Source organism: Hyposmocoma kahamanoa, unplaced genomic scaffold, assembly GCF_003589595.1.
Source record: "Hyposmocoma kahamanoa isolate Upper Pololo Valley unplaced genomic scaffold, ASM358959v1 63, whole genome shotgun sequence".
Classification (NCBI taxonomy): Eukaryota; Metazoa; Arthropoda; class Insecta; order Lepidoptera; family Cosmopterigidae; genus Hyposmocoma; species Hyposmocoma kahamanoa.
This window is the reverse complement of record NW_020653851.1, coordinates 10,013,412-10,027,291: the sequence shown is the minus strand read 5'-3', so window position 1 is coordinate 10,027,291 and position 13,880 is coordinate 10,013,412. Positions and strand designations below refer to the sequence as shown.

Below are 13,880 nucleotides of genomic sequence, written 5' to 3'. Positions count from 1 at the left end.
TTAATAATTATAACAAACTAGTGGAGTAATTTCACAAAAAAGAATTGAATATCAATTCATTAAACATTTTATTAATACAGTGAATAACGACATCTCTCGCCAGGACTGGTAGCTGTAAAGGTACTAACAGGGTGATAAATCTTTCATAGATTTCTCATAGATGGCACTACGACTAAAAAGTCGTTGAAAAACCAAATACAAAGACACGACGCAAGCACATAGAAAAATTCGTGAGGTCCGCTGGTTCGTTCCGTGGTTTAGTTGGTATAGCGTCTGCCACGGTATGCAAGAAGACGTCAGTTCGAATCCGACCGGACCGAAGGAATTTTTTCTGAGTGCGAACACTCAGAAAAAATTCAGAAAAAATCTTTGTATTAATAATTATAACAAACTAGTGGAGTAATTTCACAAAAAAGAATTGTATATCAACTCAATAAAAAATTAATTAATATTGATTGTAATAAATATTATGATATTTTACTACCATGGTATTCATAATATTTCTCTGAAATTACTCCATTGGTTTGGAATAATTATGAATACTAAATATAATAAAAAAACTGAGTAAATTATAGGAAATCATAGAATCTTCTTACTTTCCTTTTTACATAATAACGTGTAATAGTTTATTTTCTTTAAAAAATACGAACTTTGTGTCTTGCACACGAATCATTACATCACTTATGTTTCAGAATACGTTAACAAGGCAACTATTAAACTTTTAAATTAAAAATTCATTTTATTTTTTTCTTTCCCTTTATCTTTACTTATTTTTCATGAGTGCGTCTTGTCTTTGCTTTTATGTCTCTCATGTTTTGATGCGCAGGGAGAAAGTGTGAGCCATTGTTACATGGTTATAGTTATTTAATTACATCAATTTAATAACCAAAATTCGTAAAAAATAGAACATTGTTTTACTAGGGCGGAAAGTAGGTTATTGCTAACAGGTAACACGTAAATTCTCGGTTGCAATACAAAGAGTTCAACCTTCCAAAAAACAAAGGTATCCTTGGAATTGTTGTAATAATATTATTTTGGATTCTCCCCATTTTGTGGAATCATAAATTAACATTGTCTTTGTTTTAGGGTTCATCCTTTCAAGACATGTCGTATTCCGCTTGCAAATAGGAGTAAGAGTTTGTTTTATTACTACGTTACGTAAATGTTTTGCGAATATCAAATCGTTACTGTATTTCTAAATATAAACCAAGCTTTTCTTACTAAATTGTTATTTATTATCAGCTTTTTACACCAAGTGACGGGATGAACAAGACTTTAGTAGTGCACCTGGTAAGCGAAACGTCTGTCCAGCGAACGCTCAATAAATAAATAATCATAATTTACTTAAAAATAGGTTACGTCGTCTTACCTTTAAACATAATATATTTATTATCTAATTAAAAATATAAATACATATATTCTATCTGTAACTATGGGAAACGCGTTCAGTGATTACATTTTTTTTCGAACGCCAACCGAACCAAAGTATGCACAGAGTGAAAATGGACTGGGACTTTCTGTCACAAATCATTTCTGGGTCGATCGATGAGGGCATTCGCAGGGTACGTTTTATACCTAAATTTGTGATTTGTCTCTTCAAATATGTCAAAAGCGACCCATTTTCATTTGACCCTTTTTGTATAATGCTGTTCAATTTATTTGTTAGTAAGGTTATGCAGGCAAAGCGCTATATCTGTGCTTGTATTACTTTTATAACCCTCTCCTTAGGGAAGATCCACACTCGGCAGCTAGTCATAAAGGGATTGATACAGAACTAAGGATCACACGTCAGTCTCTACGTTTACTTGCGTTGATTACAGCAAGTCGTAACCGCAAGTTTATGGCACAGATTTGAATTTTTAAATTTTATTTTTACCGATTGTTACCAATAATTGTATGTAATATACTAAAGAAGTATTATAAAATGAAAATGTCTTTATTAACTTTCACAAAAGAAATTAATACTTATATATACCTATAGTCATCACATGTTCTTGAACATAGTTTCGTTTGTAAAAGTCTGGTGTCTGTACTAGGATTAACCTGTGTTATAGAGCACTAGGCTCTCACATTTACACATCTAAGCAGACGTAAGAAAGATATTAAACAGGAAGATACGTGTTCTTAAACAATTACAAAGGCTTAAGACAAGAGAATACGTGTAAAAATACGTCCAAAAACACTATTGTTAAATTAGTTTGAATTTTATAGCAGCACAAAGCAGTAAACATAGTTTTTAAAGTATGTTTTACTGCATTGTGATGATTTCGGTGGCCTAATGACTTGCTCTGTAGGCGCTAGATGAGGAGGTTCCAGGTTCGATACCTGGTACGACTTGTTTAGGAAAATGAACTTTCCATCTGGGTATATTTAATTGCCTCCGTGGCCGAACGGTTACCATGCCGGGCTGCCACGCAGAGGTCTCAGGTTCGATTCCCGGGCCGGGACTACACTACTACATTTATTACTGGACTACATTTATTTATCTCGTGAGTTTGCGTGTAATTTGTGGTTGTGGTGTGGTCTATGTGTGTGTCTATGGCACCCGCGACACAGGGTTTCCCTATTGCGGGGCTATGTTGAGTGTCTGCGCCATTATTATTATTATATTAAGAATAGTGCCCTGTAGCTACTGTAGAAACTAATTTTTCTATATTGTCTCGGTTCTGAGTGCTTGTGGTACTGTTGTTGTTTCCGATTTCCATAACACAAGTGCTTTAGTTACTTACTTCGGGATCATAGCAATGTATGCGATGCTGTTAACCGACTTCAAAAAAAGGAGGAGGTTCTCAATTCGATTGTATGTATTTTTGCGATAACTCCAGATAATTTGTGAACCGATTTTGATGATTCTTATACATAGGAAATGAAATTATTTTTCCGTATTTAAATCGCGTATATTTGTTTTTTCAAACAAACCGACGTTTCGCGAATAAACGCGAAAAAATATACGCGATTTAAATCCGAAAAAATAGTTTCATTTCCTATGTGTAACAATCGCGAATATCTAAGAACTCGAGATTCTTATATATATTTTTGTTGGAAAGAGCGTACCTCAGTAGTGGTCCCATTTAATTTTGAAGAAAATATTCCACATCTAAGAGTGGCAAACTAGGGGATGAATGTCTTTTGGGGCCGGTTTTTTAGTATTCTGTACTGAGATTATATAATATTTATTTATTTAATTATTTGCTTTTAAAAACATACACTAGTCAGCTGTAGTGTACAATAAAAATTGCACAAGAAACAATCGAACATTTTTAATATGTTCTTTTATCGAGTCCGGAAATCACTTTTTTGCGCCTAAATAAAATTCCTACGTAAAAGTACCTTGTTATAATACCCGCTATAACCCGCATGCAAGAGACAACAGAGACCGTAGATAGTTTCAAGGCGAAAGTGGCGGTAACAGGACATTTACCCCGCTTATCATGCCTGCCTCTAAGATAGGACGAGGTAATTTGTCATGTTTATTGTTTCCTGTCAGGGTGGCGGCAAACTGGGCAAAGTACCACAACTATTAGAACTATCTACATTGAACAGGATATCATTTGATTGTTTAGGATATTCGGGAAGTTCACCAGTGCCAAGGTATTGCCAAGGAAACCAAGAGGTATTGTTATAAAAAGTGTAGTTTTATAATGTTAATTATAATTTCTATTCGCATACAAAAATTTTGTTTTGTTAAAAAATAATTCCGCATTTGACTACCATCTCACCTGATAGAAATGACGATGGAGCATGCACACCTAACTAATGCCTAGTAACTCTTGCTTTGAAAAGCTCCAAGTTATAACGTTCAGGGAACAAGTCTGGAGACAGGGAATTTCACTCCATAGCCCTTCACCATATAAATGTAGAAGCGAAAGGCTTCGTTCGAATTATTATGTTTAAATAAACTTAAGTATATATTATGTCGTAAACATAGACCCTGTCGTCTGTTGTGTACTATTCTAAATGTCACTCAAACTATCGTATAATGTTATAATCATACTAGTTATATATATAAAAAGTTAAAGAAAGTTCCATATTGAATATTCTTTTTATTAAGACGCTTGAATCTGACGTTAAAAATCTTCTTCTTTGTTTTCGGTTTTTGTCCATATTTTTGGGTAAGCGACACGCCTGTCCATAGCAGTTCTAGTACCACTCAGAGCTTTAAATCACATTACTCTTTGGCGACAGAAATAGGTAAGGTGGCTGTACTTCCATGAACGAAGTCTTTCATAACATCTAATACTACTCAATTATGCAATCTTAAGCCTCTTGCGCCTGTAAACTCCTATCCACTGAATAAGTAATGAAATTGTTCCAACCAAAATAATACAATAATCTTTTATTATACAAAACGAAATAAATAAGTTTAAGGTAGTTTAAGTAAGCAAAACATTGACTGGTTTTGTAGATTTTTACAACAACATTCATTTATGTTCATTTAAGACGTCGTGCTGAAATAGATTAATATTCACGTAGCCATAATATCCTTCGGAAACAAAATTATAAATATATTTAATACATTATTTGCCGCAAATTTCATATAATTTTAATAGCTACATTGTACTGGATTTCGAAATCAGAAATGAAAGTTGCAAGTTCCTAATAGTCAATATTTCTAATGTGGTAATAATTAACAAAAAAAATGCGTGTTTTTTGTGTTACAAGCGCCTTATAATTATAATCAACAATTAAAAAATCGACTTTTTACAATTATCGCAGTTTTTGTAGCCGAACTTATTAGAACAATTTTCATTTATGTTCATTTTATACGTCGCGATGTAATAAGTAGTATTCATTATTCATTAAACTATAACGTTCGAAAACAATATTGTAAATACAATTAGTAACTCCGTCTGTTACGCTTCCACGCCTAAACCGCTGAACCAAATTTGATGAATTTTAGTATAGAGATAGACGGGACCTAGAAGAAGGACATTACACTACTTTTTGTCACAAAAATAGAAAACTTGTATGGAGAATCAGTCGTTTACTCGAAATATTTATTCTATGCAGCCGAAGTCACGGACCAGCTAGTTTTTCATAACTTTAAAAATTGCAATAGAATCCATACAATTTTGTTACGCGGGCCTAGCGTCTCGGTCCACATAAATTTTGTTGTAGAAATAAAGAAAGAGAAGGTACAGAAAGGGAAAAGAATTGTTCTTTTCCCTTTTTTAAAGTAAAGGTGTAAAGGCTGTAACAAAACAAAATAACGATATAAAAACAAGTACAATGATATGAAACACTCCCTTAGTACGGATTAACATTTAACGTAAGCAAACCTATCCCAAAAGGGCTTGTATTCGTTAGTTAAAATAATTAAATCGTAGAAATACTGATGTTTTATAAGTAGTTAGTGGTATAACTGATCAGAATTTTATATGAAGGCGAGCATGTATGATCGCTTCGAAAATTTAGTAGAGTGGCAACGGAAAGAAAAAAGTAAGAGTGACGAAGACAGGGAAATTATGAACGATTTGAAAAAGTAGGTGGCCAGGATCCAGAGAAAAAAGTGATAAAAAGGTGAGATGACGATGAAAGAGGTCGCATCGTCAAACGTTATACACCTTTTCTGTATTCCACTTCAAGCCTCTACAAAAATTGTGAAGTCTTATCAGTTCGTCAATTGTTTGTTCTTCAAACAGTATTGAGAGCACTCCCTTGTGGAATATGATTCGGGTTCTATATGTAAAAAAAACGCCGCAAACACGCTGTTTTTCAAACATTTGCCGCTACTAATAATAATAGCAGTTTTGCACGACGCTTCTTTTGCTTTCAGAGTGATTATTTATATCACAAAGTAAATTTTTCATTAGGTACACTTAATATATAAACTTACCAAATATGAGTGTAAATATATAATTTCTAATTGGTTGCAAAAACTAGATTACTCGGAAACTGAAAATCTTATTGCTGTTCTCATTTAATTATGTTAACTAATGAATTTACACACACACAAACACGCACGCATGCATGCACACGCGCGCGCGTGCACTCACACACACACACAGATTCACACATTAATACGTAAGTTTTTAGCATAATTGATAGTATTTACAATTTTTATTGCTTAACGGTATATTGCTTTTTCTTTTAAGATTATTGGTTTTATTTAAGACTACTCTGAGAGGGTGAGGGCCTGGTGAGCTGTAATACAGATTTAGTTGCCTAGTACGCTCTCCAGTCTCTCACAAGGGATACAACTTTTAAAATTGTTAGTCTATTAAAAAAATAAGTGTATATTTATTTCCTTGTGTTGAGAAAATAAACCATTATTATTATTATTATTTCATAGTAATATTTAACAAAAAATGCTCGTTTTTACGTCTTTAGCGCCCTGTAACAATTAACTTTTACATAAAAAATAAAAGGTAATTGTTACGGGGCGCTAAATAGTAAAAAACGAGCTATGTGAAATGAGTATAATGTCTGACGATGCGACCTCTTTCATAGTCACCCCACCTTTTTATTTTACCTTAGCTTCGTTGGCAGTGTAACCTGTGCTTTGTACAACTGCCGCAGTTTTCCCGTTGGCCTCATAATTGCTACTTTGTCTAACAAATAAAGGTTACCTACTCCGAAATTATGTTTCAGGCTGATCGATTTGCGATTTTAATAAAAGAATTAAAAGTGAACGACGTTTACGTGGTAGGTAATGTAAATTTCCATATCCTTGTCACGGCTGTTCAATTTACGATTGCATTGTTCTAAGTATTCATAGTAGTCTACTGTTTGTTAAATGAAACGATGATGACAAATTTAAACATTTTAATTCACTAAATGATTATCACTAATCACAGGTTTCTTATCACGGTATGGTTGCTTACGGCGTTATATACATATAAACCACACTCACTGTATTTATGTTGTTTTGTGACACAATGAATGAATGAATGAATGAAATTTGTGAATGACAGCAGTGTGTGTCAGGTATATTTCTTGATGATAAGCGACACGCCTACCCCTAAGACTTGCAGTGCCACTCTTAGAGCTTTAAATCACAAAGATCTGAAGGCACTGCTACTGCGCCCATCATCCCGAGACATAAGTCGATAAGTCCAATGTACCTGTAATTTCAGCAGCACCCTTGCTTCAAAATTGGAACGCATTAATGCTCACATTGCTGCCAGGCAGTACAAATAGGTAAGGTGTACTTCCCTGGACGAACTCTTTCACCAGGAACTCTACTGCTACTGACAGTGTCTGTTCTGAAAGTTGTCATCTGCCATTGAGCAGCCAACCCGTGACCATAGAGTGTGTACCCGTTCCGAAATATCGGGAAAATAAAAAGAAATCATACCGTGGGAAAAAACCTGTAATAAATGATAATCATTAAATGACATACATTATTCCAGGTCAAGTTTTTGTATAATTAATTAACGTTTTAACTACCTCTGTGGTCCAATAGTTTGTAACATAGACTACAGGGTTCGATTCCCGATTTGATTAATTTGGAAAAATGAACTTATATTGCATTGATTTAAACTTTTACGACTTTCGCACATTATTTGAATTTAAAAAAGCCGGACTTAATCGCGTATAGTTAAACATGTTTTAGTTACACGTTTTGGACATGTTGCAACATTAGTTTTAGTCGCATTAGCGGTTCTTGTTAAACAGTTCGTCCGGGGAAGTAGTGCCACCCTACCTATTTCTGCCGCCAAGCAGTAATGTGAGCATTACCGCATTCCAGTTTTAAGGGTTCTGGTGAAATTACAAGCATCACATCTTTACGATTTAAAGTTCGAAGTGACACTGCAACTGTTATGGATAGACGTGTCGCTTACCACTAGGTGCACGACTTGTTCGTCCCCGTCACTTGATATCATAAAAATATCCATGGACTCGAAGGGAACACGTCCGAAACGTCAAGGTAAATACAAAATATTTAATGCGATTAAGTTCCTTTTTGGTTTTTGGTCAAATAATTGTCTATCTGGTTTTGGTCTGGGTATTTTATGTAGTGCCCTGGGGTGAATTAATCTGATCTGAAACTCGCACTACAGGGATTTCCTTAGTTTGAGACTAGGTAATTGATGTGATTGTCAAGCACATTGTTGTTATTTATAGGGGAATATTAAATACTTATTGGCCCAGGCTTTAGCTACGAATTTACAGACTATATTAAATAAAAATTTGAATACTCAATTTTAATTAAATATATTTTTTACTCTATTACTCTCGTATCGGTGAAAGTTCGAATCCTCTGGAACTAAATATTTCGTAAAATGTGACGTAGTAACGAAGAACAAAGCAAGTCTTCGTTTAATAGTTCCTCTATGCTGCTGTAAGAGATCGAAATAGGTATATTTACCTAAAATTCAAGTAATAATTATGTAGAGTGGATTATACCTCCTTGCAAAGTTCCGGAATGATTAAGAATAAAAGACAGGAAGTCAAAACAAAGTAGCTATATTTTTAACCGACTTTAAAAAAGGAGGAGGTTCTGAAGCCGACTGTATTTTTTTGTGTAAATGTCACGCGATTACTCGTGACATACACACAAAAAATTATATACTCGGCATTTATGAACTAACTCTGATGATTCTTTTTCGTTGGAAAGAGAGTCGCCTCAGTATTGGTCCCGTTTAAATTTAAAGAAAATATCTTGAAGGGTGGCAAACTAGGGAATGAATTCGCGTACTTTCCGGTAACCAATTTCAATAAAAGTTGGCAAATAAGATATAATTCAACGACCTTATGAGGTCAGTTTTTTTAATAAAAATTTAAGTATAATACATACAATCACAGTGCTTATATTTTGTGTAAGCAATGTATGTATAATATGTATAATGTATAATATGTGTATTAAATTCTTATTTTGTTGCGTCCTCAATTAATTTATAAACCCTAAGAAGTTTATCCTGTAATTCGAAGGTTGCCTGGAAGAGTTTGCTATCTAGCAAAAAGTCTAATAACAGAACAATTCCGGGGATTCACTGGGAGGTACCGTCTACTCTATGTTTATTTCCTTCAAATGTAGGTAAATATACTCTAGCCTGTTTCGATCTTTGATTATTATACAACGGTAGTTCCAAAGAACTTGAAATCTTTTCACACGGCATTCCTATTATTACAAACACACAGCTTTTGTTCTAGGTCGTTTAAACATTCGCACAATGTTTTCGCATTTAAAACGGACATCAGCTATTCCGTCGATTTGTATAAGAAATCGAAAGATCAAACGAGTAATAATTTGTTTGTTTTTATTTGTTCATTTACAATACTGTATCATCGACGTTGTATTCCGGAAATGATTTTTTATTATAATTTTTTATATTATACTGGTCACGATATACAAAGACACGGTTGACCTATGACGCATGGGATTTTCAATCAGGCTAATTATATCTTAAAGTGGAGTTAGGTATGCTGTATATAGTCAAGAAGGTAGGTAAACAGCCCTGCAGTCTGGAGGGGGGGTCCCCACATAACCCCTGAGTCTCCCTGGGCTCAGGGGTATCCATAAAGATTTCCCCCCGTCAAAAAAAAAAAAAAGGTAAACAGCATAAAGAAATAGTTACATTACCGAAATTAAACACGAAGGTTAAGTCTAGGGACTAAATTGTGCTCCCGTAAGGCCTAAAATTATAGCAGTGTTCCATCTCTGTACGGCCATGCTAATTCGGTAGTTGGATAAGGTAAGTGTCATCTCTTAATTAAAGATAAAACATTGATTACACCATGTAACACGATTTGGTTTCTGTGTTAATAAATATCACTTTCTAATTGGTTCTAACATAAAAGCATTTTCGACAACAAGAGTTCGTCCAGGAAAGTACTGCCACGAATGTAAGCATTATTGCGGTCCGGCTTTCAAGGGTATGAGTGTAGGTAAAATTACAGGCATATATTTCTCAGGGTAACGGGTGCTTTGAGTGGCAATGCAACTGTTAGAGTGGTTACACACGGCGCGGCGCGTTTCACGAACGCGCGTTTGCATCGCTACACTTGCGATTTATCAGCACCTGCATCGATACAAACGTGCAATTGCATCGATGCAATTGCCCATAAATCGCAAGTGTAGCGATGCAATCGCGCGTTTGTATCAATGCAGTCGCGCGTTTGTATCAATGCAAGCGCGCGTTTGCATCGCTACTAAAAGTCACCGTGTCTATCGTCCATATAGATAGACAGTCGTGTCATTTACCACCACGCTCCTGACTTGTTCGTCCCGTCTCTTGGTAGGTACCATAAAAAACATGAAAAAACTATATTACCCTGCAAACTTAGCTTTCGTGGTCAGGACAATGAAAAGTTGTAATTTATGTACCATTAAGGATACGTACAGATTTTTGGGTCTCTTTATATAATAACAAAAAGAAATAAATCATACCCACTATTGATATGAAATAAATATTTATGAAATATCATTGAACCGGGCAGATGTAGACACTGTTTTACATTTTTTTATTACTCTATGTTTACGTTTCTTGTTTATATCTACTTAGCTGGGTTTTGTTTTTCTGTTTTATAAGTTTTCTTGAAATATACTCTTGCATGCATCTACTTTTATTTATTTCTACTTCTTAACAATAAGAATACATATTGTGTAGCGACTTTTGCACCTACGATAAACATTCGCCATATTATTATTAAGACGTAATTTGGACCCAAGACGCTTACAAAAACTCTACAATATTCTCGAAGAATAGCCGATTGTCGTATTTTATACAGCCATAAAAAATCATAGCCATTTCGTCAGGTACAATAGCATCAAAGCCAGCGTAAGCCTAGTAGTTACACTGTGGAATTTAAGTATCAAGATGCGGAGATAGCTCGGAGCGAAAAAGTAAGTAATAACAAATAACAAAGTATCATCTGGTTAAAACCGGTTTCCTTGGAAGCCGATAGATACATGTGAAAGGCTTTATTGCCCACACAGGGATAAAGGGAAATGAGTGATACGAGAGATGTAATGGTAAAATAAATGGACAGGTAATGTGACACGGAAATTGTTGGAGAAATGTACATACATTTTAAAACATATTGTATAAATTGATTTATCAAAAGGGCAAAGATAGTATCTAAATAGAAATTAAAGATAGTTTAGCTCTTTGCTCTTTTAATTTATGGATTAAGCAAACAAAAGTTGAAAATCGTTAAAAATATGTACTAATACATTTTAAAGCTAAAATAATCACATTGATGAATATTAACGTAAAAATGGGACTGCACAATTATTAGAAGAATCTGAATGGAACGAATAGAAAAAGTCCATTGTCTCCTCATTTAAAGTTTACTTACCTCAGTAAACACCAGCCAAATTAGTGTACCGGCAAACCAAACCGACGAAACAGAATTCGTCGCGGGAAACGTCCGAATACTAACGGAAAGAGAAATCCAAAAAGAAAAATATGTTCAGGCACTGAACTTGCTGTTCTAGATATTTGTTAACAATTTTTCACTCCACTTATCTGCACAATGTGTGACGGAATATCAACTTGGTGTTGCGCTCGGCAATACAACGGAACGTGGTGACTCAACGGCCGAAGTTGTCGGACTGAGGGACTGACACAGGAGCGCCGACGTTGAAACAAAAAGTTCGTAACTAAAATAAGCTCCATTTTCGATCTTTTTTAAATTTATTTTTAGAATACCCGATGTACTGGCCGACTGAAATGAACATTGCAATAAAGGACAATATTGTATCTAGTTATGTATTAAGTTTAAACACTCTTACTTTTAAAGAAAATCTGAAATTAATAACTTAGTATTGTTTTGTAAAAAAATATTGAAATGAATTTCATAATTGAAATTCTTTATGCGAAATGTAAAATCAAAACAAAATGGATTATCTATAATTGTGGCATTATAGAAACGGAAACTCTTAATTTTTTGCTGTTTGCCCAAGGGCCTGACTAAAAAAATCTAATCAACATTATGATGCAAACATTATTTTAAAAACGCTCTTTTTGTCACAGGCATTTTTTAAAGTAAAGTTCAATGTAAAAACGAAATATTTTTTCAAAAATCGAACACAAAAAAATCCCAAAAATCTAGAGCAGCACGGTCTATGGTAATTTTTTTAGTTCGATTTTTGTTTCAATAATTATAACAAACTAGTGGAGTGATTTCACAAAAAATAAATGATTGTCATTGTGGTAAAACATCATAGCAATAAAATCAATATTAAAATATATATTTACATGCAAATTTTCTTGGTTAAATATGAGTTATACCTTTCTGTGATACAAACAGGGGATGTAGAGTATCTGGTTCCATCGAACTGTCAACCACTCTGTGGATTACAAAGTATATGATGTCATGTAAACTTAATTATAAACTAATCTGCACTGTTTGCACTTTTGTCAACTGACAAAGTTTTTTCTATATATTAAGCAAAAGACACAAAAAAAAAACATTTTTATTCCTTGCTGTAAATTTGTCTTTTTCAGAAACCTATGAATCGGAAGCAGTACTTATAGTACGTATTGGCAGGCAACGTTATTTCAAATGTTCAAAACTCTGAAATAATCCTCGTCCATTTCGCATTAATAAACGTTGAAAAATTCCTAAAAAAGAGTCGGCACAGTGAAAGCAAATAAAATGCAACGGAAATTCCTGTATGAAATCCAATATAGAGATGCCATGTACGTCGAGATATATAGGCTATGAAAAGTTTAAAAAACAGTAAGTCATGTTTGACTATGTTAGTTTATTTTGCTGCCTCCGTGGATGAACAGTTATCACGCTGGACTGCCACGCAGAGGTCCCTGATCCGATTTCGATTCGGGCCGGGAGAAATATTTGTATCGCCTACATTTATTTCTCTTACGAGTTTGGGGGTAATATGTGTTTGTCTATATGTGTCTCCATGGCACCCGCGATACAGGGTTTCCCTAGTGCGGAGCTATGAGTGCGTGGTTTATTTTATTTATATTTATTATTTGTGTTATTTTTGCATCGTCATCTTGTCTTAAAATAAAATTATAAGTAAAAACATATTTAAATAACAAGATTTTATTAAAGTAAAAATTATTACGGAAAAAAGTACTAAAACGAAGAAAATAATAAGCCTGTAGCGCTATAGAAGCTTTTAAAACGTGCTTCGAATGTAATCAAATTTGCTAAATTAAACTATTGTATCTCGCTTGAGGCTCTGGTTTTAACGGTTTGATGATCGTAATTGCCGTGCGGCTTATTAAACGTACAACGTTTTTCATCATATTTGTTGGACAATTAAAAATAAAACTAAAAAAAATGACGAATGTATTTTGTTGAAGAAACTGAAACAAAGTACAGTAATTTCTACTCTACAACAATATTCGAAAATGGAAAGCGCCGTGCTGTTACTGCGCATGCGTTTTGTTGTTTCGTACTCAAACAGAAAATGTCTATGTTAAGATACATAATTATGTAATGTATGTGTATATGTAAGTGAAGTGTGTATAAAGCGCTAGATGTAAAGTGAATATATAAAAATATAAATCATATAATGAAAATCATAACAAAAATTATTTCACGAAATATGCTTTAATGATGTGTGTTTAGCATTAATAACTTCAATTAAAATTAACGAAAAACTCCGGGTGCAAAACACCGTACTCCAAAAAGTATTTGTAAGCTATTACTATATATATTCGAGACGAACTCAATGAGCCCAAAAACAATAAATAATTGTACTAAAAATGGTACAGGATGGTTAGGTGATCTGCATTCTGTCCTGGTTGCAGCGTCAGATCAAAGTTACCAACCACATTATTGTTATGTCATCATTTAGACAGTATACCCAAGTTCAAGTCGATCGGACAAATGGAAGTAAAATAAATTAATAGCATTATAAAATTAAAAGTATTTAATATAATTATTGGTTTATTGTTATGTATTAATATTATATTATATAATTTAATATTATATATAAAATATAGTATGTATATCTC

The 13,880-nt window shown here is 33.8% G+C and overlaps 1 protein-coding gene across 1 annotated transcript in view; it reads right to left on the bottom strand.

Moving 5' to 3' along the window:
* Nucleotides 1–11,385, bottom strand: part of LOC113230398 — a 119,108-nt gene extending 107,723 nt beyond the window's left edge. Inside the window, exon 1 of the mRNA XM_026464308.1 lies at nucleotides 11,245–11,385. The gene's annotated coding sequence lies outside the window, so the exon portion shown is untranslated. The remainder of the gene's footprint in view (nucleotides 1–11,244) is intronic.
* Between the last annotated feature and the right edge of the window lie 2,495 nt (nucleotides 11,386–13,880).